This window comes from Delphinapterus leucas, chromosome 11 (genome assembly GCF_059928025.1).
Source record: "Delphinapterus leucas isolate spDelLeu-1000000601 "Yukka" chromosome 11, BTC_Dleu_Yukka2, whole genome shotgun sequence".
Taxonomy (NCBI): domain Eukaryota; kingdom Metazoa; phylum Chordata; class Mammalia; order Artiodactyla; family Monodontidae; genus Delphinapterus; species Delphinapterus leucas.
In genome coordinates this window covers 89421592-89448699 of record NC_143139.1, presented here as the reverse complement: position 1 = coordinate 89448699, position 27108 = coordinate 89421592, and positions in this window count along the sequence as shown.

Sequence of the window (27108 nt, the reverse complement as noted above, 5' to 3'; positions counted from 1 at the left end):
ACCTAAAACATTGAAAACCCTAATAGCAATGAGCATCCCTAAAGCACAGATTGCAGTCTTGACTTTTCTTTGCCCAGTAGAAGAAATCAGGTCTCCTGGCAGAAACGACTGATTCTCTATCTAAGGCAAGAAATGCACAAGGTGAGCCTAAAACATTATTAATATAAGTTAATATTTTAATATTAATATAAATATTGCCATACCGGATTCCTAGGAAACTCTCCAAGAAGACCAATAGTATAATGTCAGAAAGAATCCAGGACCAAAACAAAGAGACTTCCACTGACCAAAAACAGGACATTCTGAGCATCAGGGGAAAAATAACTTCAGTGGGTTAAAATACAACAAATCGATCTGCACTCGTGAGTGCATAACGATGTTTTAAAAATTTAAACTAATTGGTCGCCATTGAAAGATATTAGAGAACTCAGTTTACTACTTTTAAATACCTGACTTCCTTTACTTCTAGGCAACAAAACAGTAGAGGAAAAAAAGCTGATTTTTCTAGAATCAATAATTCTATACCGAATCAACAACTCAATCAATGAATCAAAAAGGAGAAATAAATTTGGAATGTTGCCATTTTGTAAAAAGTGATAAGTACAGCCAACCAGTGATGAGTATGTAGAGTATGCAAGAAATAAACCTCTGTGTTGAACACCACCAAGATTCTGGAGTTGTTTTTTATTACATGATAATAATAGCATCACCTGATAGAGAGTTACTGGGGTTCTGCTTTGCTTTATTTTAGCAGGATCAAGAACAGTAGAAGCCGGGCTTGCAGCAGCCCAGGTGAGAGTTGATGAAACCATAAACGAAGGGCAGTGGAAAGTGATGGGGCTGAGAGATGTCAGAGAGGTAGCATCCACAAGACCAGGAAAATGAATAGAGGGCAGCAGGGAGAGAAAGATGCAAGAAGCAGTCCAGGGATGCCTGGGTGAATGGTGCTACTTTTTACGGAGAAAGGGAGCGCTGGGAGGTGAGGAGAAGGCTGTTATTGAAGGGGAAGATGATGACTTTTGTTTTAACTTAAAAGGGGTCAAGCAAGACTAAAAATGCACTCTACTTGTGTTACCAAGTCCAAGTTCTGCTTGCCACACAACAAGCCAACAAATCGGGAGACAGGGTATTGGGGCTAGGAATAACGACTTTATTTGGAAAGCTGGGAGTCTGAGAAGATGGTGACTAATGTCCTAGAGAACCGTTTCACCCAAATCAGAATTCAGGCTTCTTTTATACTAAGTGGGGAGGAGGTGTGGCTCGTTGTTGCAGACTTCTTGGTATCAGAATCCTTTGTTCTTGCAGCTGTCCACAAACTCAGGTCATGATGTTCCTGCAAACCTCCAACAAGGCAAATGTTATCCTCTGTTCTGCAACTTTTTACCTCTATATGAATGGAAAAGTGTTAAACAGTTAAAGGTCAGAGCCTTGAGAATGGGCTAGTCTGTATATTTCAGGCTATAGGCAACATTCTTAACTGGAAGAAAAAGCAATAGAATACAAAGGTTAAAGTAAGGGAAACAGATCTAATATGGAGTTCGACTTGTTTTTCCCTATTACATTTACACAGTCCAGCTGCTCAGTAAGCAAAGCAGAATCTCCACACAGACTGCAGGTATCAGAAAGGTGGTGATATGAGTGGAGGCCCCTCCCAAGGTCATGTACCTTTCCTGGCCCCCAAACCGGGCTGGGCCTACAAAATCCCTGACAGATGGGTGTGTTCCTGCTTCCCCACCTCTGCCAGGAAAGGCAATGTTCCTGACTTCTCCAGGACCCCAGCAGTGTCTGACAAGGCCTGTCGTTAGCAGGTTTTTCTCTTAGTAAGCAGTTAGCATTCACACCTGGGGTGGGCAGACTACAGAGTATTAATCAATAATCCCTTTTATCAGGGCTTTCAAGATTTGGCGTTGGAGGTAGGATTCCTGGATTTCGTCTTTCTGAGCCTCAACTTTGAAAAGGCCTCTTTCCAGAAGTCTCTTTCCTTTCCAAAAGTAAAACACGCCGTGAGAGATCTAAGCCATACATCTTTATTTGGGAGCTTCCTATGGTAGCAATCTCTTACTGGTAGTGGTAATAATAAAACAAGAATTATAAAAATTATAATTTATTTAGTACTCTTATTATATTCCGGTTATTGTGCAAAGGGCCACTGAGCCTGGCAGGCAGGGGGCAACATGAATCTTTCTAGTCCCAGCTGGCCTTTTCCAAACAGAGAATCAGACTTCAGTGAATCAAGATGCTACAAACTCAACCCCGTAAAAGGGCAGGACCTTCCTTCTGCCTGTCCCCACTACTGACCCCAATTACCTTACCAGAGATGCAGGGGGGTATAGTTTGAGAAGCCGAGGTTGTTCCACTTACCAACTGGATCACCTTAAGTGACATAATTTCTCAGATCCCCAGTTCCCCAATAAAATGAGGAAAATGGACAAGACCTGCCTATCAGTGAGCTAGTCAAGCTAAATTTGTCTAATGTATGTGAAAGCACTAAATATCAGGCTTGGTACACATTCAGCCAAAACATGGACATAGCATCCCCCATCACCACTACTTGGGGACTCAGGACTTTTCTCTTGTGAGTCATGACTTAGAGGTAGGGTTGGGAACTGGATACACCTGGGCACACATCTCTAGGTCATCATGAGCTCTCTGAACTCTGCTCATCTGTAAAATGGGAACAATGACAGGGGCTCCTTCTCAGGACTTTTCTCAGGTCCCAGTGAGATCTTACATATAAATCTCTCAGCATAGAGGCTGGCCCGCCATCATGTTCCTCAACAAGGTTGTTATAGAATGTTTGGTTTGGCTTTGTTTTCAAACGTCTCTTCTTTCATTTCCCCATCATGTGCTAGCAGGCTCAGAGTCCACTGGCACTCATTTGAGAGGACAGTGTTTGAATCACCACTCAGGCTGGTCTGTGGATGGGCAAACTCAGAGCCTCATCACGTTCTAACAATTCACAGGGAACACGATGTGGCCCCAGACTGTATTTTGAAAGCATCCTTTTACTGGCTTCTGGGGAATTGATACCTCCTTCCAGATCTTTATTTTAGAGCTATCTCTACTTAAAAGGGCAAAAAATGTTCAAGGGAAGAGAATTATATTCTTGTTCTCAGACGTTGTTCTGAAAAAGGAACAGAAAGTGCTCCCAGTAGGTCGGCATCAATACAATTCTACATTTAATGGTGTGGTTTGCTTTTGTGAATTCTTTATTAGCTGGTCATTAACAGCATAATCACTGATTGGAATCGGTGCAGAGGGAGGAATTTCTTTTGAATCTTAATTGTAAAGCAGATGGAATGAGTTTGTGTACTGACCTGGGAATGGGTCTGAAGACATCTTTTCAGTGGAGTCGAAACAAACAAACCAGCGCACACACAGCCTGGCTCCAAACTCAACCTAGAAGGTGATAGGGAAGGAAAACCAGACAAACCTTCCTTGGGCTGAACTCTGGCTCCGGTGGCAAAGGGTTTTGAAATCTTGGTTGACCACCAGAGACACAAACGCTAGAAGGATGGTCAAATATATTCATCAAGCGTGTTCTGAGCCCCTAATAAGTACCCTGACCTAGATGCTTACTCCATACCAACCACACAACCCTGGGAAAGCTCCTTATTCTCCCTGAGTCTATTTACCTACCTATAAAATGGGAATAATAATGCCTACTCAAGAAGACCGCTGTGAGATTTAATGAAATTCTGTCTGGTACAAGGTAACTGTTCATTATGAACAATGATAATTGCAGGTGATATTTATTAAGTGTCTACTCTGCGACAAGTGTTTTATATGGGTTATCTCATGTAACACACACAATCCTGTAAGTAGGTATTCTTATTCTTTTTTAAAAAAAACAGAAAATTTAGACTTAAAGAAGGTAACTTACTTTCCTTGGTTTCAAAGCCAGCAAAATTAAGCTAGAACCAGGTTTTAAATTCAGATAATTTTATTTCAAATCTCAGGTCTTAATTCCTACAATATCGTGGTCAGCGACTGAAGCAGGAACATCTGGATTCATCAATAGGTAAACCACCATCCTGGCCCCCCAGTAGCTTGCAGACTGATGGGAGAGTCAGACATGTAAACACATCAATGACTCAGCAATGTGTTAAACACTGGAATAGAGTCCCAGACAAATGCTGTGACTGTATCAAGGAGAGAGAATCTGATCTGCCTGGTGGAGTGAGAAAAGAATCACAGAGGAGGAAATGTTGAAGCTGAGGAGCTCGCCAGGCTGAGAAAAGGGAGGGGTGGTCAAAACAAGGAAATGGTAGAGCAGTTGCAAGTTCAAAACATCCTGAAAGGACACGCTTTATCCAGGCTAAGATGGGAAGTCCGGTGTGCCTTTAGTGGATGGAGTGTGGATTGGGAAGGCAGAAAGAGCTCTACATGGAGAGTTTACTGGAGCCAGACTGTGAAAGGTCTTACGTATGGCAAGTTTGGGCATTTGTCGTGTAGAAACCAAGGGGTGAATGGTAGTTAAGCAGAACAATAAATGTATCAAGTTGTGTTTTTTAAGAAAACTCTCTGATAGCAGTTTGGGGTAGCAGAGGCAGAACTGGAAAAGGTGAAAATGACTTTGGAAATTCGATAAAGCACTGGTGAGTGACAGACAAATGAGAACACGGTGTCAGCAAACTGTAGCCTACAAATGAGGCAGGATGAGTGCTCTGGTCCAAGAATGAAAGGCATGTTGTAAGATGGGGAATCGTGTCTGCATAAAGGTCAGACACAGAGATGAGGAGGCTTTAAAATGAGAAATGAAAGAGGAGAAATGCCCAGATAAAAACCGTTTGCTTGAGGAAGATAAGCATGCATTCAGACATTCAATAAGTTCGTATTAAGTGCTTATTAAATTGTAGGCACTGGGGACACAAAGATGAACACATCGCTGTAGTTCCTGACCTCAAGGAGCACAGAGTCAATACTTATGAAGCACATAGAGCACAGGAGGGTACCAGGGGTCACATGGGAAAGACCTTGGAAAACATGCCCAGGTTTCTCTCCACCTTCCTGCAGAGCGAGCGTGGATGATGAAAAATTTGACCTGCTGGTCATCACCCAGGGGAGCAATGCACTCCCAGAGCATCAAAGGGACCTGGCGAAATAGAATTTGATATAGGATGACCAGGACCTAGGAAGGTATTCTTTTTCCCTTCAAAATAAAAAGGATGTAGATTCCACAGACCCAACATTCAGCCTCTGAGTGATCTTGATTGGTAACTTCATCTTTCTCCTGTTTCTACAGCCTCTTCATCTGAAGAGTGTGGACGATAATATCTTCCACCTAGGTTTGTGGTGAGGAATCCATGAGGGGACATTATGAAATGCCTATTGAAGGGACTGGAATACAGCAGAGTATCACAGCGCTGGAGTCTCTGAAGAAGACCTAAAATATTTATCTCTCCTCCCTGCCCAGATTTCTAAGCAAGGATGGAAACAAAACACAAGAGTATTCCGTTATAACCTACATGGAAAAAGAATCTGAAAAAGAATGGATATATGTATATGTATAACTGATTCGCTTTGTTGTACACCTGAAACTAACACAACCTCGTAAATCAACTATACTCCAATATAAAATAAAAATTAAATTAAAAAAAAAAGTGAGAGGCCCGCATACCGCCAAAAAAAAATTAGCTACTATTAATAAACATCTTTATTTTCATTATAAAGATGGAGGTCAAATATTAACTTTATTACTGATTATGTGCATAAGGAACCACCTTGAAACTTAGTCACTTAAAAACAATACTTATTTTGCTCCTAAAGCTGCCATTTGGACATGGCTGAATGGGAACAGCTTGTCTCTGCTCCACCCAGCATCAGTTGGGGCAACCTGAAGGTCAAGGGCTGGGATCATGTGAAGGCTCAGTCCCACAGCTGGTAATTGATGCTGCCGTCAGCTGAGACCCATGGCTGGGACGCTGATAGATGTCTTCTCCATACACTGGCTGGGTTTCATGAACAAGGCTTCCCAGAGGGCCAGGCAGAAGCTGTATTGCCTTTTATGACTTAGCCTTGGCATTCGTCTGGCGTCACTTCTGCCATTTTCATAGACCTGCCCAGATGTAAGGGTGGGGACGTATATTCTCATCTCTTGATGGAGGAGTATCAACATCACATTTGGGATATAGATTGGCGCAGTCATCTTTGGAAAGTACAGTCTGCCCCACCAAGAGATGCTAACCTGTCAGGCTAAATTATGGAGGAGGGTTTAATAAAATGACTATTGACAAGGGTGTGGGAAAGGTTTAGAAAATGACCTGGACCTAGTTACCAAAGAAGCTGTTACTACATCTTAGCCTAAAGGGATAACAGGGAGGAGGGTTGCCTGACAGAGCCACAGACTTCAGTAAGGAGGACAACTAAAGGCAGTCCGGAGCCAAGGGAATAAGTACCCCCACCCTCACTCTCCTCCTTCCTTTTGATCTCCTTCTAGAGCCCCCAACCCGAGTCTGCAACCAGAGGGCAAGGTAGTCTGTTGATGCAGGAGACAGTGTGAGATGCAGCAGAGAAGAGAGAAAGTAGACCTGGACCTGAAGGGACAAACAAAAGCCACACGGCACAAAATCCATGTTGGAAATGGATCGACTATCTTCCAGCCTCTCAGTCTCGAACTAGGACCATCAGTAGGAAGTTTGCGTTTGCAGAGCAGATAGCTTTACCCTGACCATTGCCCCCTATGGATTGTGTAGTGAAGGAAGGAGAAAGGGACCATATCAGTCCCCTCTGGCACGTTAGTCCAAACAGAAATGGGGATGGGTCACCAACTGGACAATTCACTCCATCACTCTGGAGGTGGAAGATGCAAAGGGGGTGGAGGAGGGGAAAGTCCCAATCAAGAAATTGGGTGGGCGTGGAAGGGAGATTCCCCCCAACAGGGTTCAGTCATTCTCTCCCTCTCTTCCTACCTGCCGCTCGCCTCCCATTGAAAAGGAAACAATGACACCAGGTTATGTGAGCGGAGTGCAGGGTAGAGACAGAGATTTTTGTCTGTATTAAGCCAGCAGCACAATCCATCAATTTCAGGCACATCAAACAGACCAGTTTAAAACAAAAGACTTTTCATTGGATTTCTGCATTTCCCACGTACACAAATAATACGAGAGGAGACAAGCAATACCCGAGCATCTCAATCTTCCTCCTTCCAGATCCTAACAGAACCTGACATTCTTCAGCGCAACTTCTCAAATAAACAGCCAGGAATGGACAGGAGACAAATGCTTTGTGCAAACACCAATAATTCTCATTCTATCCTCTTACATATTGACACGTTCTAGCAATAATCTTTGTTGTTTTTAAGCTGTTCTCCTTTGGGAGAAGGTGAAGAGGCTCGGAAGGCAATTCCGATGATGGAGAAAGCAGAAGCGGAAGAAGACTGACGTGGGAGATGGTAGCCTGGCAGTGTCCTCCTCTGGGAACCCACCCCGGACCTCCCAGACCTCTCTCCCTCTCCTTTTCACTCCAACACACTGAATCATATATGGCATCTCTCTGTTCATACGGTCCACCCTCCTAAAGGGCAGAGCCAGCTTCTTAGAGGTAGAGGCTGTATCTTTCTTACCTGTATATAGCTCAGTACCTGGTTCATTACCCATGAGGTGTTTAACAGCATGAAACAGGGTAGGTTGGAGTGAACACACAGCTAAGGAGATACTTGTAACATTCTTCCTCTTCTTCACTTGAAATGTTCCATAAATGACACATGGGAAATTGCTGTACACACCATAACACCTATAATGCATTATACTCGTCTGAGTGCTGAGAGGTGTGTGGTGGTCAAGACCCAGGGCCTCCATGGTCAGACTAGTACAGACTATTTCAAATCCCCAAAATATGGCACTATTGTTAAAAGCAAGATGGTATTGGTTCAAATCCCAGCTCAACTTATTACTAGCTGTGTGATTCTGATGGAGTCACTTACCCTCTCTGTGCCTTGGTTTCATCATTTGTAAAATTGGGAATATAATAGAATCTACCTCATAGTGGCTTGAGAATCAAATGAGCCAATACATAAAAACTTTTGGAACAGTACCTGACATAGAGCAAGCACTATGTTAAAATTAGCTACTATTAATAAACATCTTTATTTTCATTATTAATGTTAATAACTTGTATCTGGCTACTACCCCAGTCTCCTGCAATTTTAGAAGTGGAGCGAATCTTAGAGGTCCTGCATTCCATCCTCCTGCCACTGCACCTCTGATGGGTAGGTGCACATTGCCACACTTTTGTCCCCATAAAATTCAGTGAGGTAGATATCATTATTCCCCCATTTTATAGCTGGGGGAACTGAAGTTCAAAGGGAAAGCTACCCCTGGTCACACAGCCAGGAAATGGTGGCGTTTGAATTCCAACAGAGATCTCCATACCCTCAACCTTTAATCAGCCCTTTTTTAGCTGGAGTCTCACTCTGGGCTCCAGTCATTGCGTGTGAGCTAGCCTTCTCTCTCCCACCCGCTATTTCCTCTTGCTCTGTCCCCTCCAACCACTTTAATAAGTGTAAAAATACTTTTACTGATCTATTTATCCATAATTTTCTGAACACCCACATGTGCCAGTCGTTAGCATGTGTGCTGCGGGTACAAAAATGGAGTCTAGAGAACCCTGAGTTTCTAGTGCCAGTTAAACATCCATTGGGTCATTTCATGATGGAGACAGAGGGAGAGATGGACAGCCACAGTAAATGTCTCAGGCCGAGGCCCCCCTGCAAAGCCAAGCCTCAGTCAGGGGCTTACATGCAGGTACTTTGTTTTGGAAAGTGAGCCTGGCAACAGGAGTGGGAGGCTGGATAGTGAATCGTAGAAGGAGGGGAACCCATCTAAGGGCATGAGGCATAATATGAAGTTGGTCCCCCGTAGTGGACAACAGGGACACAGTTCCCCTGAGGGCTTCAGAGGAACCGTCTGGAATGCATCTCAGAATCGTCTACCAACATTTATCTACCAGCTCTTATCCTCTATGGCTCAGGGGTTCACCGTGAGGTGTTAATTGCCTTGCACTTCCAGATAGCACACCTTGAGTGCCACCCAGGCCTCCCACAAGCATCCTCTACTGGAAATCCAGAGATGCCCCGGGGCAGAAAACAGTGCAAGTACATTCACCGGGATGGAGCAGACGGCTTCCGTAATGGCTGGAACAAAAGGAGGACCAGCAAAATCAGCATCAGCTAAGAAGTTATTCTAGAAACAAATCCTCATGCCCCACCCCAGACCCACCAAGCCAGACGCTCTGGGGGTGGGCTCAGCAAGCTGTGCTTTACCAGCCCTCCAGATGATTCTAATGCACACTCAAGTTTGAGAACCACCCGTCTACAGAATTGTGGCACAGGATACAAGACGTGTCTAATACAGGTAACTGCACTTACCCGTAATTCTAGCGACTGAATATTCAAATAACTTCAGATCCCAAAGTAGAAATCTGCGGATCACCTTCAACTCTTCCCACTTCCTCATCTCCCATGTCCAACACAGCCTCGGCCATTACAATAATTTATTGTTTATGACTACAAATGGGGGCGGAATTTGCCACCCTAAAATTTGTCTCTTTGGCATAAGGATTATTTTGAGTTGACTGTTTTTTTCCAACATTTTATTATGAAAAATGTCAGCTATATAGAAAAGTTGAAATGATTTTACAGTGAAAATTCACCATCTAGATTCTAAAATGAACATGTTACATCACTTCATCTAGATCTACAGCTATCCATCTATCAATCCTTCTATTTATTTATCAGTCAACTTTTGGATACATTTCAGAGTGAGATGAGTTCTTGAGTACCCTGCCCCGTAAATATTTCAGTGTGAGTATCATAAACTAGAGTTATTACTTGTTTAAAAGAGTATAGTATTTGTTTAAGGCTATTTTTTTTCTCTTGAGGTAAAATTTGCATAGCATGGAATGCATAAATCCTAAGGGGGCCATTTGATGTGTTTTAACAAATGCATACACCTGTGTAACCCAAACCACCAACAAGATACAGAAAATGACCATTATCCCATTATGCCCCTTCCCTTGCGATCTCACTCCCTTTCTCTCCAGAGGAAACATCTGTTCTGATTTTCTTCACAACGGATTAGTTTCGCCTATTACAGAACTTCACACAAGTGGAACCACACAATACTCTTGTATAAGGCTTCTTTCTCTCAATGTAATGTGTTTCAGATTCAACCACATTGTTTCTTTATCTGTATTTTTTCTGATAGCCCTTGTTTTTCTGAGCGACCAGTTCAGTAGTGCTCCTTTGTATGAATATACTACAGTTTGTTCTCCTATTTATGGACACCTAGGTTGTTTTCTGGGTTATGGCTGTTATGCATAAGGTTGCTATTAACTTTTGCCTACGAGTTATTTTATGCATTTATATTTCCATTTTTCTTGGGAAAATTTGAGCCGACTATTTTTTATGAAACTTCAGATACAGGAGAAGCTGTAAAAAATCAAGTCAAAGTTACACTTTTGTAAGAGACATTTATATTTATAGGGAAATCTCCATTTGTAAGGGTGTCACACTCTCTGTACCTGGAAGAGAAAAAAGATTCTAAATCTCTAGAAATCCTTATCGATAGAGAATACATTGACTTAAATCTGTGTAACAAACATTCCCAAGTTTACTATGCTTTTCCTAGTAACCTCCCATAACTGCCTACCACACCCCTCACACACATCATCTTTTGTCTTTAGGGGGAGATATTATTTAAAGTAGTGGCTTGAGCCATTTCGAAAATAACTCAGTTTTCTTGGGTCTTTCCCACATATACGGGATGGGAGGTATACATGTTATTAAACTTTTGTCTTTCTCCTGTTAATTTGTCTTCTATTACAGGAGGGTCTCAGCGAAGAACCTAGAAGGGGAAAGGAAAAATTATTTTCCCTCTCCCTCAGCTACTTTCACTACAAAAGAAACCACATGTCCCACAGCCTAAAATTACTATTACTATTTAGCCCTTAGAGAAAAAATTTTCCAACTCCTAAAATAGAGGGTCCAGAAGTTGATCCACACAAATATGGTCAGTTGATTTTTGACCAAGTTGCAAAGGCAATTCAAATGGTAATCCTTTCAGGAAGTGGTATTGGAACAATTATGTTTCCATGTGCAAGAAAATGAACCACAATCTATATCTTGCACCTTATACAAAAATTAACTTAAAGTAGGTAATAGATATAAATGGAAAATATAATCATATAAAACCCTTATAAAAAATTTCAGCAAAAAACAAATTGTGACCTTAGGCAAAAATTCTTAGACATGATAACAAAAGCATGATCCGCAAAATAATACATTTATAAATTATGGTTCATTTACAAAGCTTCTACTTTGCAGAAAGCAATGTTAAGATAATGAAAGGGAAAGCCAGATACCGAAAGAAAATATTTGCAAATCATATATCCACACACAAAAAACTGTATTTAGTATATATAAAGAAAGTAAAAACTAAGCAATAAGAAACCAAACCTGATTTTTTAAATGGGCAAAAGATTTGAACAGATATTTCACCAAAGATATTTGGATGGCAAATAAAAAAATGAAAAGATTCTCACCATCATAAGTCATTAGGGAATGCAAATTAAAATCATGAGATATCCCTGCACACCTGTTAGAATGGCTATAATAAAAAATTTTTTTAAATCGGACACTACCAAGTGCTGGTAACTTCAGAGAGCACTGGATCTTTCATGCTTTGCTGTTGCGAGTGTAAAATGATACAGGAAAATATTTCAGCAATTTCTTATAAAGTTGTAAACATACACTTATTGCCTGGCCAAGAAATCACACTCCTTATATTTACCCTAAAGGAATGAAGACATGTTTGCTTAAAAAACTGTATGTGAATATTTATAACAGCTCTATTCAAAATCACTCCAATAAATTGTAAGTTACAAATAAGTCTTTCAGTAGGTGAGTGGATAAACGAACTATGGTACACCCGTACAATGGAATACTACTCATCAATAAAAGAAACAACGTATTGGTAGTCACAGCAACTTGGATGAATCTCAAAGGCATTATGCTGTGTAAAGGAAGCCAAGCTTAAAAGATTATATGCAGTATACTGCATGACATCTTAGCAAAGACCAAACTATAGGTAGATGCCAAAGGCTAGGAATGGGGACAGGTGAGAGAACAAAGGAACAGCATGAGGGAGATTTTCTAAATCATGGGGCTGTTCTGTGTCATAATTGTGAAGGTGGTGACACAAATCTATGTAATAAAACTCATAGAACTGTACAGCAAAATAAAATGAGTTTTGTTGTTTATAAATTAAAAACAAACAACCAAAAACAAAATCTAGAAGGTAGGCTCTGGGGTCACTTTATCTATTTGGTTCCCAGCTGCAACTCTGGCTGGCTGTGTGACCTTCAGTGAGTCACTTAACCTCTCTTTGCCTCAGTTTCCCAATTTGTAAAATGAAGTTAATATTTTCTGACTCATAAAATTTTTGTGAAGATTAACTGAGAAAATCATATAAAGCACCCAGAGTGTGGCATATAAAATAAACATAATCATAAAAGAAAATCACTCTTATTATTAAGTTTAGTCCACTTGTTACACTGAATTGATTTTACTTTGTTGTTCAAAAATTGATCTCTTCAGGGGGTTTGCACAGCAATTCTCACTTAATTCAGAATATCCTTATTTCTCATAGCAAGTTTTTCATCTGTACCAGATTCAGAAGGATTTTATGAATTTTGTACTTTATCTTTTTAAAGACCATGAGGTCATCCCTACGTATTAAACTGTCTGTCTAACTCCCAGGCTTCAAAGGTTTTTCAAGTTTGCCAGTTTAAACTAGTTTGGGGGAGGAGGTCAGGACCGAAAACTGGAGTCCAGAAATGGCGCGGTGTCATTTGTTTAACACTGCATGGTTTGAATTCTTCCCAGCTAGTCCTGAATACCATCACTCTGATGGAGTGAATTGTGATTCCTGACACATAACAACAAATGACTCACACACTCTTCCTCAACCGTGGAATTTTCTCAGTTATTCTTTTCTTTCCTGTCCTGTGGTTCTTGAAATAATCTCTCTTTTATATTCCTTCCATCCCCCAGCCCCTAGGTTCCCACCAGCCCTAACACTCTGAAATAAGGAGATGTTGGCCTTTGATATGCCATTTTTATCTTCAAAGGACTAAGTGTCTCCGTTCTCCCTCGCAAATCATCATTAGTCTTCTTTAGCATATTTTCCACCGGAGATAATTGTTGTGACACGTCCTCAATTCCTTTCTAATGAAAGTGGAGCGTACCCCAAGGCTTTTCAAAATTTGAACAAAAGGATTTCATCTCAGTCACACAAAACACAATCATAACCAGCTGTCAGTTCAATGGCTTAACAAATGTATATTGAACATCATTTGTGCCATGCACGATAGGAACAAACATGACTAAGAACGGCCCCATGGAGCCACCGGATTCTCAGATACTGCTGGTGAGAGTGTAAATTGGAATAACACTCGAGAAAACAGTTTGCCATTATTATTAAAGCTGAAGATGTACCCTATGACCCAGCCATTCCACACGTGGGTCTATATCTTAGAGAACCTATGTGCGTGTGCTCCAAGAGAAGTGTCTAAAAATATTACAGAGCATTGTTCCTTACAGCACCCAAACTAGAAACAACCCGAAGACCCATCAGCCCTTGAATGGATAACATATTGCTGTATGCTTATACAATGGCACACAGAAATGAAAATTAATTAACGACAGCTATGCACAACAACGTGGGTGAGTCTCACAAACACTGTCGAACAAAAGAAGCCAGACATAAAAGAGTACATGTGATTTCTATAAAGTTTGAAAAAGGTATAACTAAGCCATACTGTGGTACAGATGGTGAGTAAAAGATAAGTATGAAATGGCTACCATAAACTCAAGAGTTAATGGTTACTTCTAGCAGGGAAGGGAACGAGTCATCATTGATGCTTTTGGGATATCAATAATGTTTTATTTCTTAACTTGGGTGGTTATTTCATAAGTGTCAACTTATACTCATTTAACTATATATACATATATACATTATATATATGTATACCTATAGTTATACATATATCTCATGCTATTTTCTTATAGCAATTTCTTATATCAATTTATACTCATTTAACTATATATAACTATATATATGTGTATATATAGTTATATATATATCTCTCCCTTATGCTCTTTTCTTATGTATATTATGTTTCATAAAAAAAAGGTTTTTAAATAGGTGAAATTAAAAGAGAAAAATGGAGAAAGAGATCCCACCATCTTTCTCTCACTGGATGCAAAGTGCATGGAGCAGCTCTTTAAAGACTGAAAAGTAAATAGCAGCAGGTAGACGAGGGAAGATGAGAATCTGAACCACCAGGCGGGAGGTGTGTTTACCACAGTTTTTCCTCCAGTATCCCCAGCCGAATGCAGTGCGGCCTGAAGCCAGGAGGCAAGCATCAACATGAACAGAGAGCTCCAGAAGAAGCTTCTAGCTGTGGCTCCAGGCACAGGAAAGGGAACTGCTAGCACTCAGAGGGAGTATGGAAACACTCATTTTTTTCCTCCTCTCTGTTCTTACATACCCAGATCTGAAGAAATCTTGTGTGTTGTCAGTGGCAGAGGCCCCTGTGGGAGGTCACCAGGGCCAAAACTCGGAGAGAGGGGATCTGGCTCTCTGATCTGTACAACTGTGATCCCTAGAAGCTGGGGCAAATATTGATTTTTTTTAATACATGTTTTTATTTTAGAATAGTTTTAGATTTGCAGAGAAGTGATGAAGGTAGCACAGAGAATTCCCATTTACCCCACAGGCAGCTTCTCCTACTGTTAGCATCTTACATCAGTTTCTTTCTCTCTGACCTCCCGCAGCTTGGCCCTGGATACAGGCACAGGTAAGTGGTTGGTGCAGCAATGCACCTAAAGCCCCACCTATCTATCCAAAGGAGGGGAAAGGGGATCCCACGCAAATGTAAAGTGCCAAAGACATAAGGGAGACAGAGGAGCTCAGGAAAGTGACTGCATAAAGTGGTCAGTGAATTCCTGTGCTCACCCCCAAGCTGTGCCCACATGGGTCTGGTCCTAATCAGCATTCCTAATACTGAGAACTGAACCAACAGCTCTACCACTACTCATGTACTTAGACTGATCCCCAGGGGGTGCAGACACGGGCAGACCTAATAGCACTGTGGAGGTTTGGAAACAACTGATATTAGAATCAGAGTCCACAGAAGGGAGGTTAGAACTTTCCACCTGAATCTAAGCAGATTGATTTTCTACTCATACAAAAATGTTCAACGGAGTTCAACAGGACCCAGAGTTACATAAGAGACTATTCAAAATATTCAGAATCTAATCCAAAATTACTCAGCATACCAATAACCAGAAAGCTTGTAACTCCTTTGGGGAAAAATCAGTTAAAAGACGACACAGGGCTTCCCTGGTGGCGCAGTGGTTGAGAGTCCGCCTGCTGATGCAGGGGACACGGGTTCGTGCCCCGGTCCGGGAAGATCCCACATGCCGCGGAGTGGATAGTCCCGTGAGCCATGGCCGCTGAGCCTGCGCGTCCACTCCGCAACGGGAGAGGCCACAACAGTGAGAGGCCCGCGTACCGCAAAAAAAAAAAAAAAAAAAAAAAAAAAAAAAAAAAAAGATGACACAGATGTTGGAATGATATGACAAAGGGTTCAAAGCAGTCAATATACAAATGCTCCAATAAGCAATTGTCCACAATTTTGAAACAAGTGGAAAAATAGAAAGTCTTGTTAAAGAAATAAAAGATATATCAAAGAATCAAATAAACATTAAAAATAGAAACATTGAAATTAAAAAAAACCTCCCTGGATGAACTCAGTTGCAGATTACAGATGACAGAGTAGACATTTAGTAAACTTGAAGTATATGAATAGGAATTATCCAACTTGAAGAACAGAGAGAAAAAGATTGAAAACAATAAGCTGTCCCTCATAGACCTGTGGCACTATTACAAAAGTCTAATATTTGTGTTATCTGAGTCCAAAGGGGGAAGATAAAGAGTGTGATGGTAAAAAATATTTGAAGAAATAAAGGCTGAAAACTTCCCTAATTTGGCAAAAGACTTAAAGCTACAGATTGAAGAGGCTCAATGAATCCCAAACAGGATACCTTCAGATAAATGCACACACAAAGACACATCACACTCAAACTGCTGAAACTGAAGACAAAGAAAAGGATCCTGAAAGCAACCAGACAATGTATTAACTAAAGGAGAACAGTTATTCAAATGACTATAAATTTCTCATCGGAAATCATGGAGGCCATAAAAAAAGTACTATATTTTTCAAGTGCTGAAAAAGAAAAATTGCCCATCTAGAATTCTGTATTTAGTGATCTACATCAGGAATCAAGTTAAAATAAAGGCATTCTCAGATGGAGAAAAGCAAAGAGAATTTCTTGACAGCACACTTTTAAAGCACATTTGCTTCAAAGGAATTTCTAAAGCAACTTCTTCGGGCAGAAGGTACATGGAACCAGAAGAAAACCTGGGATGTTAAGAATGAAGAACAAGAGATACAGAAAATATCCGGATGATATCATGGGCAATTCTTTCCTCCTGAGTTTTTAAAAATGCACTTCACAGTTGAAAGTAAATATAATAACATTTTCTGGTTTTAATGAATTTAGCTGTAATAGATGACAAACATAAAGGTGGGAGGTAGAGTTAGCTGTATAATGGTAAGTTTTCTGTATTCCACTTGGAGTGATAAAATTTTGATTATAAGTGGAGTGCAAGAAGTTAAATACGTGTATTGTAATCCCTTTGTTGAACACTAAAATGACTATTAAAATGGATATAGTCAAAGTCTAAATAGAAACATTAAAATAAAATACTAAAGAACATTAAAATAATTCATAAGAGAGCAGGGTAAGGGAAATAGAGAAACAAAACCAAAGGGAACAGAAAATAAAACAATAAATCTAAATCAAAACATAATAATCACATTAAATGTAAAAGGTCTAAATACACTAAATAAAAGACATATTTTTCATAATAGATAAAACACATGACCCAAGTATATGCCATGTATAAGAAACTCACTTTGAACATAATGATATAGATAAGTTGAAATTTTTAAAAAATTGTTTAAAATGACATATGCAAACACTAATAAAAAGAAAGCTGGAGTGACCATACTAAATAGACTTCAGAGAAAAGAAAATTAGCAGGAGTAAAGAGAGACAATATATAGTGGTAAAAGGGTCAATTCAACAAGAAATCCAAAATGTATATGCAACCTAACAAGTTTCAAACCACATCAAGAAAAGCTAACAGAACTGAAAGGAGAAATAGATAAATCCACAACCATAGTGTGAGATTTTTAACCCTCCCCTTTCAGTAATAGATAGAACTAACACACAAGAAATTAGCAAGGATATGGAAGAACTGAACAAAAACATCAGTCAACCAGACCGCATTGATTTTATGGAACATTCCACCCAGAAACATCAGGATACATATTCTCTTCATGTGCACGTGGAATACTTCCCAAGACAGACCATATTCTAAGTCATAAGACCAACCTAAACAAGCTTAAAAGAATCAAAATTATGCAGAGTATTTTCTTTGACTATCATGGAATTCTATAATAACAGAAAGTCTGGAAAATCCCAATACAGTTGTTTATTAACAACATACTTCTAATTAATCAATGAGCCAAAGAGGAAGTCTCAAGGGAAACATACATCAAATTGAATAAAAATATAACATACCAAATTTGTCAGCTGCAGCTAAAGCAGTGCATAAGGGAAATGTTATAGTATTAAATGCTTGTGTTAGAAAAGAAAGGTCTCAAATCAATAATCTGTTTCCACCTTGACAAAGTAGGAAAAAAGAGCAAAATAAACCACAATTAAGCAGACGGAAGAAAATAACAAAGAACAGAAATCATACAAATGAAAAGAGAAAATCAATGAAACAAAATATTGTTTTTTGAAAAGATTAAAAATATGATAAACCTCTAGTGAGACTGATTATAAAAGATACCAATTACCAATATCAGAAATAAAAGAGGAAATATCACTTCAGACCCTATGGACATTAAAAGGATAAAAAAGAGAATATTTTGAACAACCTGACAACATAAGCTTGACAAACTGGAAGAGATGGACCAACACCTTAAAAAGTCACAAACTTCTCAATTTCATCCAAGGTTAAATAGATAAGCTGAACAGACTTATAACTATTAAATAAGTTGAATTCAGAGTTTTAAAGCCTTCCAAAAAAGAAATCTCCATACCCAAATGATATCATTGCATATCAAACATTTAAGGAACAAATAACACCAATTCTACACAATCATAAGCAGAGGAAACACTTCCCAACTCGTTTTATGAGACCAGCATTACACTGAGACCAAAGAGAGTTCACAGCTGGCAGTACAGAACTGGGAGTCAGCAGCATAATGGGAAATAACAGTGCATGTAAAATCCATGCAATTAGCTGAGATTACCCGAGGAGACACAGCTAATAGGAAGAACCCAGAGCCCATGGTAGAATGCTGGGAAACCACAAGGGGCTGGCAGCTGAGAACAGGGTCAGTGAAAGAGACCAAGAAGAAGTGGTCAGAATTGAGACCAAGAGAAGCAACAGCTTCACCAAAAAAGAGACGTCAATAGTATCAAAAAAAGCAGTGTGATTCAAAACAAGAAGAAAGGTGCCCGCATTTATTGTCCACTTAAGAGTATAGCCTCCCTAAAAAGGAACCATAGTGCACTCACTGTTTGTGGGACTGTAAACTGGTTCAGCCACTATGAAGAAGAGTTTGAAGTTTCCTCAAAAAAATTAAAAATAGAACTACAATATGATCCATCAATCCCACTTCTGGGTATATATCCAAAGGAAATGAAAACTGGTTATGGAAGAGAGATCTGCACTCCCATGTTTATTGCAGCTTTATTCACAATAACCAAGCTATGGAAACAACCTAAGTGATGTCAGTGAATCAATGGATAAAGAAGACGTAGTATATATACACAGTGGAATACCATTTAGCCATGAGGGAAAAAAAGGAGATCCTGCCATTTCTGACAACATGGATGGACTTAAGGACTTTATGCTAAGTGAGATAAATCAGACAGAGGAAGACAAATACTGTAGGATAGTCCTTCTATCTGGAATCTAAAAAGAACTGAACTCACACAAACAGAGGGTGGAATGGTGGTTACCAGGAGCTGTGAGCTGGGGAAACAGGAGAGATGTTGTTTAAGATACATACTTGCAACTAGTAGATAAATAAGGCCTGGAGACCTAGTATACAGTAAAGTGATTATAGACAACAAAACTGTATTATAAGCGTTAAACTTGCTAAGAAGATAGATCTTAATTGTTCCCACCACTGGAAGAAATGATCATTATATGATGTGGTGGAGGTGTTAGCTAACTCTACAATGGCAAACAACTGCAACACAAATGCATTAAATCAATATGATGTACCCCTTAAACTTACACAGTGTTATATGTCAATTATACCTCAATTAAAAAAAAAAGGAGTATAGGCTTTCAAATCCATCTCACTGGGTTCAAATCCTGGCTTCACTAACTCAGAGCCTCAGTGCCTTCATCTATAAAATGGGCTGATAATAGTTCCTGCTTCATAGATTGCTGTCCAAAACAAATGGGCTAATGGGAGTAAACACTTGGCACAGTAGCCTGGCACAAAGGAAGTGCTAGATAAATATTAGCTACGAATATTTCAGTGCCCTTCCTGCTGACCTTCCTGGCAAGTCAGACCTAACATATGTGGAAGCAAAAGGAGGTAAGCAACCAACCAACCCCCCACCTCAGCTGGTCTCACTGCAAACACATCACGATGGCCTTCGCAGCAAATTCTGGCATCAATAGAGCTTCAGCCCTTCTCTGCAAATGCTCAGAGAGCACAGTGAAAACCCAATCATGGGGGTGACCTTATTTTCTGACTGTGCCATGTAAATAAGCCTTATCTTCCACATATAATTCAAAGGCGGCATGGTATTTATATAGGAACTGTAGGCCAGTTCTCCAAAGATCATGGTTCTAGCCCTGGATTCTGCCACCAATGGGCTGTGTGAGCCTGGGCAATTCCATTGACTTCTCTGAGCCTCGTTCCCTCCTCAGTACTGACATTTATCTTCCCGTCTCATATAATGCCTGTAGGGCCTAAGCAGTAACTGACAGTGGACTCTTCCCCTCCGTCAACATTCCTGAGAATCTTCAAGACTCGGCTGTGTCTAAAGTTGCCAGCCTGAGACTTACCTGGGAGATCTTGAAGATCAGCAGGCCAGTATGGATGACAGCATCACTCCATAGAATTTCAAATGCCCTTCCAAGAGGTCAAGAGGTTACCCAACCTCTCTGCCATAATGTCTGTGATGGAGGTCTCACTACCCATCAAGACTAAACCCTAAAAGCCTGCTCCACATTTGAACAGCTCTTGCCATCCAAAAGTCCCCCTGAGGGGACCTGGGTGCCAAGCCAAGTCCTGACCCCAATTAACTGTGAGACCTTGGACAAGATACTTCCCCTCTGCACACCAGTTTTCCAGAGTCCATGGGAACCACCCAAGGAGATAAACAAAAAGCAAGTAACTTTCCAACCAGAATAGTTTGTTATTGTTTAAAAAGATTTCCCACCCACCCCCTCCTTCTCTATCTATTTGGGTGGCATTTAATGTCCATGGAAGTGTAGGTTTTAAAGTTACCGTGGCAAAAATGCTAGATGACAGTGATGCAAAATGGGTTGAGGGGAACTTCATCTTATAACTGCTTCTCATTCAGGGGCACAGGAGGAAATCAACTCCCCATCGTTTCCCAATTATCTCTCCTCCTGAAGCCCATTAAGGCTTTCTCAATTCATAATCAATACATTAAGTCCCTCTGTTTTATAAAACAGTTCATCAATATTTTATGGTTTTAATAATTTATGTTTTATTACAGAAGCAGATGGAAACTTACGGCACACATGTTCTCAAGAGACGACAGAGGAGATAGAAAACCTGAGTTGCAGATCCTGGACTTAAATAACCAGCTTTTCCAGGCCCCTGCCTCCAATTTGGAATTTTTGGAGGCAGAATGGTGGCTGGGAGATGACCCACCTGATTAGACACTTCACGAAGGGAGACAACATGTCCGCTTATTTCTTGACCATCTACCCTGTGTCCGGCATTACAATGAATACTCTACAGGCATTATACCACCAGCTCCCGCCAATAACCTGATGACAGACTGAAATCATAGTAGAGTAATCCTAGCTCAGGCCTACAAAATAGAGTTGGGCAGCCATAGAGGACCTGGTCCCAGACATGTCCCTGCACCACTGAGAACCTGAACTTTCTGAACTGTGCCAAAGCCAAGGACACAACCAGCCATTTTTAGAGTATCTGCTAGCTGCAACCTGGTAGTGTTAAGGACCTCTCCTTGCAGCTAGGCAACCATTTCAGACCCCAGCCAATCCTTGCTTAACAAGCACCCTTACTTCTTGGCAGCTCCAATCATAATTCTTGACAAACCACATATGTAGCTAACTGTGGCCTTGTGAGTTTTGCCTTTATAAGCTTCCTTCGTTTTATGGTCCAGCAGAACAAACACAGTTCAAGTGCTTCTTGAATCTGTGCTTCCCGGGCTGCAGTCCTAACATAGCCCAAATAAACTCCTCTTTCCTTCAATCAGGTCTTTGTTTCTGAAATTTTGATAAACAAACCATAGGAGAAAAGTATTATTGTCCCCACTGCCCAGATGAAGAAACTGAGGCTCAGAGAGTTAGCCAGTAACTTAGCCTACTCGGCACAACTAGGAAACGGCAACACCAGGATTGAAATGAAGTCGTCTGACTCCAGCATCTATGCCGTTAACAGCATATACAATGGTCAACATATTTTCCTTGGGAAATGTTTATTTATTGAGCACAGACTTTTCTAAGCATTGAGGACGCTGAGATGGACCACACAGGCAGGGGCCTGAACTCTTGGAGCTGACGTATTGGTGGGGTTAGACCACGTACAAGTAAACGTTTTTAAAAATCAAGAGAACTCAGAACTCCCACCAGAGTCCATCCAATTTCCCCGTTGCGACACAGCTCCTGCAGCCCATTTTGCATCACTAGCCAGGTCATGGTATGACTTGACCATCTCAGCTGGGTTCATACGGTCAAGAACAAAGACCCAGACTGGACAATGGAGACACCTGACTAGGCTCCAAACAAGTACCCCTAAAGGTACATGTTTTGATTAACTTTCCCCCTGGGGTGTGTTTTCCCGATGCTCCGATGAATATTCCCCTGGGTGTTAATGTTTCCCCAGTGGCTGTTATTCCCAAGGAAGCTGTGGTTTACTTCAGGGCCAGGGGAGTAGCTTCTTTTGTAAGCCCACAAAGGAACTTCAGGCTGGGGGACACATTTACTTCAGTTTCCAAGGTGGAGATGGATGTATAAAGGCTCATTTCACTATAATTTCATGGTCCACTTATGAATCTATCTCTCACATTAATTTCTTAAAACTGAGGTTTAAGTTTCATTACCTGTTAGACCCCTTTGCCTAACACAATGCTAGATGCTCAATAAATGAATGGATGGATCATTGCTTGAGTTCAAAGCTGGAGGCTGTCATTTACTTCCTGTGCAACTTTGTGCAAGTTACTTAACTCTCTGTGCCTCAGTTTTCTCCTCTATTGAATAGGGCATAAAACAGTACCCACCTCATAGAGCTTTCATGAGGATTAAGTGAGCTAAGAGACATGAAGCTATTAGAAGAATGCAAGACACATGATGTACACAAAATAAATGATACTTTCCTGTTTTGCACAGCGGGTATATAGTCAAGGCCATTTTCCTGATGAAGATATATAATTTTCCCATGAATATTTTCCCAGTGAGTATTTGTCTCATTCAGGATACATCTCCATAGGTATTTTAAATAACAAGTCTGTTTTTTTTTCCAGTATGTATTTTTCCCTGTGCATATTTTTTGAGTGGTCATTTCTCCTAGTGAAAATTTTTCTTGGAGGCATTTTTCCCAGAAAGGCTATTTCTCCAGAGATTATCCCCACCCCCATCCCCCCTGTTTTTTGCAATGATTTTTTCCAATGGACACTTTTCCTAGTGAATATTTTCATGGTGAACATTTTCGTAATTAACATTTTTCCTAGGGAGCATTTTTAGTGAGAATTCTTCCTGATGTGTATTTTTCACAGTAGGTACTTTGGCTAGACAGTATACATTTCCATGGAGAAGGAAGTTTGTCTCCAGTGGTTGTTTTTCCAAATAGGCACGTTTTCTCTGAAGTTACATGTTTCTCCTTGAGCGTTTCCACCAAGAAGTATGATCCTCATTATGGACTGAATTTTGTCCCCCTCTCCCCACCATATATTGAACTCTAATCCCCAGTGTATTTGGAGATATGTCCTTTTAAGGAGGTAATAATTAAGGTTAAATGAGTTCATACGGATGAGGCCCTGATCCAATAGGAATAGTGTCCTTATAAGAAGAGAGAGAAACACCAGGAGTGTGTGTGCACAGACGAAAGGCCAGGTGAGGACACAGCAAGAAGGCAGCTGACTACAAGCCATGGAGATTGGTCTCAGGAGAAACCAACCCTACTGACACCATGATCTTAGACTTCTAGCCTCCAGAACTGTGGGAAAATAAGTTTCTGATTTTTTAAACCACGCAGTCTGATGTTCTGTTATGGCAGCTCGAGAAAACTAATATAGTCCCCAGTATTTAATATTTTTCTGGCTGAAGCCAAAATAGCTATGACCTTTGGCCACTTTCTGCTGGTCCCTCCAAAGCATCCCTTGCTCACTCCACATTAAGGCTTAGCGCAGTAGAAGCAGAAAGCCTATACTGGCCTATGGCTCCCTTGTGTGCTGATAAAGGAAAATACCATCCTTAATCCAATTTATTTCCCAGCCTGCAGCCCTCCATAACTCCAGCCCTACAAAACCAGCTCAACAATGAATGCCTTGTTCCCACCCGTGCAGCCCGGAGGTTGTACTACAAAGTTGCAGACACATAAAGATTCTGAGAAGCGCAGAGAGGTGGCTTGGGTCATTTTGCCTGGGTAATCATATGGGAGGGGGCACCCCAAGAATCCTCTCCTCAAGGGTCCATCCCTTCCGTCCTGAATATGGTTCCAGAGACCTGGATTTGGGTTTGTAGTTGTTCAGGCCCTCTCCACTAGAGGGCTTTCAATGGCGATGGACATAGCATTTGCCCATAGCATTTATACATTCACACATTAGACTTTGAATAATCATATACTAACTCTATGTGAGCATAAGGAGGAGTACTGGGCAAAACAGACCAGAAAAGCCCGAGCGCCAGGCTCGTGGGTAGAGATTATATTTGAAAAAGATATTTCACCTTTAGTCTCCCAGCATTACATTCAAAGTTACCTTCCTCTAGCTTCTATCCACATCTAAACTTACACCCCACACACGGGGTGATGGATTCCATGCCTTCTACACAACTCCACACCAAAAATCCTTTAACCTTCTTATCTCGATCTATTTTTTTCTCAAGAACAAAAATAATCAAAAACTGATTCATTCTGAAGTCCAAACAACTGATAACAATAATTTCACTCCTTCTCCCCTTCCCATTTTTTCTCACACATTCTTTTAAAACAATCAAAGCCTTAAATTAAAGGAATGAAGATCCACCATATAGAATTTCCAGGATTAGCTAATTGAGGGATGGATGATTGGCAGGTAGTGACGTCTGCTCTGTACTTCGCTCTACCTTTCCCGCACCTGGGTGATGCTAGAGAAACAAAGGTGTCTTTCAGGGCATCAGAGTAGCACCCGAACGAGATCCTGAAGATATCAAACAAAGCACAACAAGATGCTTTCATCCCTGCCCAGGACAGCACAAGGCATTCTGCAGAGTGAGAACTCCATGAAAAACAGGTTCACCATGTGTCGTAAAAACAATAATGCCCCGGGGCTTCCCTGGTGGCGCAGTGGTTGCGAGTCCGCCTTCCGATGCAGGGGACGCGGGTTCGTGCCCCGGTCCGGGAAGATCCCACATGCCGCGGGATGGCTGGGCCCGTGAGCCATGGCCGCTGAGCCTGCGCGTCCGGAGCCTGTGCTCCGCAACGGGAGAGGCCACAACGGTGAGAGGCCACAACGGTGAGAGGCCCGCGTACCGCAAAAAAAAAAAAAAAAAAAAGAATAATGCTCCACCCCCCCACAAAGATGTCCACGTCCCTAATCTCCAGAGCCTGTGAACATGTTACCTCAACATGCAAAAAGTAACTTAGCAGAGATGAGAAGATTATCTGGGATGATCCCTATAGGCCCATCATAATCCTTATCAGAGGGAGGCGAGGGGGTCAGGGCCAGAGAGAGAACTGTAATGCTGTGCTGCCAACACTGAACCTGTGCGAAGCGGTCATAAGCCAAGGAAATGAGGTGGCTTCTAGAAGCTGGAGAAGGCAAGGGGATGGATTCTCCTCTAGAGCCTCAAGAGGGACACAGACCAGCTGGCACCTTGCTGTTAGCCCAGTGAAACCCATTTCAGACTTCTATCCCCCAGGATTGGAAGATAATACATTTGTGTTATTTGAACCACTGAGTTCATGCTAACTTGTTACAGCAGCAATGGGAAACTAATATACTATGGCTAAAGCCACTGCCTTGTGGTTACATGATTTTTCCATCAGCCCAGAGCTGACCCTCAGATATCCCATTATAGTGAGGGGGTAGATTATTTATCAAGCTGGTGATTGTAGTGGGTGGAATGGTGGCCCCCAAAATGGTATGTCCAAATCCTAACCTCTGGTGCCTGCAAATGTGAACTTATATGGAAACAGGGTCTTTGCAGATGTGATTAGGCTAAGTATCTTGAGATGCTATTATCCTGGATTTAGGGTGGACCCTTATAAGAGAAAAGAGAGAGATTTATGAAACAGAGACACAGACGAGGTCATATAATTAATAGTCAGAGATTGGAGTCATGCTTTCCCAAGGCAAGGAAAACCTGGGGCCACCAGAAGCTGGTGAAGGCAAGGACTCTCCTCTAGATTCTTTGTAGGGAGTTCAGCTCTGTCAACACCTTGATTCGGGTCTTCTGGCCTCATAAACAATGAGATAATAAATTTCTGTTTGTGAAGCCCCCGAACTTGTAGTCATTTGTTATGGCAGCCAGGATACAGCTCAAATGCTGCCTGTATCATCAGCCTTCTCCCCATCACCAGGAACAAGTTATCTCCCCCTCCTCTGGGAAACACTCATTCCAGCCCAGCACCACCCCCTTCAGGGTCTCACTGTCCCCATCTTAGTTAGAAGTACAAAAATAAGCTCAGAGAGGGTAAGTAGGCCAAGGTCAAACAGCCTGCAGCTGGGTACAGGATGCTGTCAGAACTCAACCCAGGCCTCTGTGGCTCCTCCCTCATGTTTTCTCCACTGCACTCTGTCCAACTCTTGTGGCATTTATCACTCCTGCCTCTGTTCTATGTACTTATATCCATGTCTTATCTTTAAACTAGACCAAAGGCCCTTGAGGGTCCATGCTGGTTTCAGCTTGAATCTCCTCACACCTCTGGCATCTAGTAGATGTTCACTAGGTATCTGTGAAAGAGAGAGGTGAAAAGCAGAGGTAGAGGGGGAAATAAGGAAAGGAGAGATGGGGGTATGGAAATAAAAGGTGGCGGGAAGGAATCAAACATATATTAGGCATTTCCCCTCTTTTCTGTTGTTCTATTACTCAGGCCCCAGTTCTGTCTCTTACTACCATGTGCTTCTGGTGGGCATAACTGGCACTCACCAATATCCACGCTCTCTTCTCCAGGGGCACACAGTTAGAAAACATTTCCCAGTTGCGCCATAGAATTGAGTTCTGGACAATGAAATGTGAGCAAAATTGATGTGTGTCACTTCTATGTCTGGCCCATAAATGCCTCCTTGGCATGATCCTCACACTCTTCCTCTAGCTAAACAGAGATGTCTCTGAGGACTTGTAGCAGGAAGGAGCCACAAGGTGGAAGGAACCTGGGTTCCCAAGAGACTGTATGGAGCAGAGCCCAGGGCTGCCCACGCTGCATGTAATGTGAGCGAGAATTAAAACTTGACTGCAGTAAGCCACTAAAATCTTAGGAGTCTTCGCCAGAGTAATTAGCCTACCTTGGACCATTTAT